Consider the following 2,204-nt stretch of genomic DNA (forward strand, 5'->3'; position numbering starts at 1 on the left):
CTTGTTTCATTTATGAAACTTAAAGTGGCCTTGGATAGATCAGAGACTATATTTGCTAAGCTAGATGGATTCTGCTCAGAATTCTCTATCCGTTGCTGAGTGGATGACGGAAAAGACTTGCTATTGCTAAACCTATTTCTTCCACCATTATTAAAGCCTTATTGAGGCTTTTGTTGATCCTTCCATGAGAAATTTGGATGATTTCTCCATGAGAGATTATAGGTGTTTCCATAGGGTTCTCCCATGTAATTCACCTCTGCTATTACAGGGTTCTCAGGATCATAAGCTTCTTCTTCAGAAGATGCCTCTTGAGTACTGTTGGATGCAGCTTGCAATCCATTCAGACTCAGAGAAATTATATTGACTTGCTGAGTCAATATTTTATTCTGAGCCAATATGGCATTCAGAGTATCAATTTCAATAACTCCCTTCCTCTGAGGCGTCCCATTACTCACAGGATTCCTTTCAGAAGTGTACATGAACTGGTTATTTGCAACCATGTCAATGAGTTCCTGAGCATCTGCAGGTGTTTTCTTTAGGTGAATGGATCCACCTGCAGAATGGTCCAATGACATCTTTGATAGTTCAGACAGACCATCATAGAATATATCCAAGATGGTCCATTCTGAAAGCATGTCAGAAGGACACTTTTTGGTCAGTTGCTTGTATCTCTCTCAAGCTTCATAGAGGGATTCACCTTCTTTCTATTTGAAGGTTTGAACATCCACTCTAAGCTTCCTAAGCTTTTGAGGAGGAAAGAACTTGGCTAAGAAAGCCGTGACCAGCTTATCCCAAGAGTTTAGGCTATCTTTAGGTTGAGAGTCCAACCATATTCTAGCTCTGTCTCTTACAGCAAACGGGAAAAGCATAAGCCTGTAGACCTCGGAGTCAACCCCATTGGTCTTAACAGTATCACAGATTTGCAAGAATTCAGTTAAGAACTGAAAAGGATCTTCTGATGGAAGTCCATGAAACTTGCAGTTCTATTGCATCAGAGAAACTAATTGAGGCTTTAGCTCAAAATTGTTTGCTCCAATGACAGGGATTGAGATGCTTCTTCCATGTAAATTGGAATTTGGTGCAGTAAAGTCACTAAGCATCTTCCTTGCATTGTTATTATTTTCGGCCATGTCTCCTTCTTTTTCGAAAATTTCTGTCAGATTTTCTCCAGAGAGTTGTGCTTTAGCTTCCCTTAGCTTCCTCTTTAGAGTCCTTTCAGGTTCAGGATCATCTTCAACAAGAATGTTCTTATCCTTGTTCCTGCTCATATGAAAAAAAAGAGAACACAAAAGAAAATATGGAATCCTCTATGTCACAGTGTAGAGATTCCTTATGCAAGTATAAGAAGAAAAGAATATAAGAAGGAAAAGATAAGAATCCAAACATAGAGGGGAAGAGTGGGTTCGAATTCTTGAGAAGAAGAGAAGTGTTAGTAGATAAATAAAATAATTAGAAAGAGATGAGGGGGAGAGAATTTCAAAAATTAAATAAAATAAAATAAAAATATTTTTGTTTTTAATTTAAAATTAAAGTTAAAATTCGAAAATTGAAAAGGAAAATAAAATTAAATTGAAATTTAAAATAATTAGTTAATGAAAAAGGAATTTTGAAAAAGAAGATGGTGATTTTCGAAAATTAGAGAGAGAATTAGTTAGGTAGTTTTGAAAAAGATATTATTGAAATAGTAAACTTTTAAAATCAAACAAAAAGTCAAGTAGTTAATTGAAAAATATTTGAAAATCAATTTTTGAAAAGATAAGAAGTTAGAAAAGATTTTTAAATTGATTTTGAAAAAGATGTGATTGAAACTTATTTTGAAAAAGATTTGAAAAAGAAATTTAAAATGATTTGATTTTAAAAATTAAAGTTGATTACTTGACTAACAAGAAACAAAAAGATATGATTTTAAAATTTAAAGATTGAACCTTTCTTAATAGGCAAGTAACAAACTTAAAAAATTTGAATCAATCACATTAATTGTTAGCATTAATTTCGAAAATATGAAATGGAAATAAGAAAAAGATTTTGAAAATCAAAATTTAAAATTTTCGAAAATATGAAAGAAAAAATGAAAAAGATTTGATTTTTGAAAAAGATTTTAAAAAGATAGAATTTTTAAATTGAAAATTTGATTTGACTCATAAGAAACTAGATTTTAAAAATTTTTTAAAAAGTCAACTCAAATTTTCGAATTTTATGAGAAG

General features: G+C 31.8%; 1 non-coding gene across 1 annotated transcript; it reads left to right on the plus strand.

Annotated features, from left to right (window-relative positions):
- The first annotated feature begins 629 nt into the window (after window positions 1-629).
- Window positions 630-737, plus strand: LOC148547996 (small nucleolar RNA R71). Its single transcript, XR_015898396.1, has one exon. It is a non-coding gene; the product is annotated as a small nucleolar RNA R71 (small nucleolar RNA).
- The last annotated feature ends 1,467 nt before the right edge of the window (window positions 738-2,204 follow it).

The sequence above is a fragment of the Arachis ipaensis genome, chromosome B8 (assembly GCF_059453495.1).
Source record: "Arachis ipaensis isolate K30076 ecotype BB chromosome B8, ASM5945349v1, whole genome shotgun sequence".
NCBI classification, from domain to species: domain Eukaryota; kingdom Viridiplantae; phylum Streptophyta; class Magnoliopsida; order Fabales; family Fabaceae; genus Arachis; species Arachis ipaensis.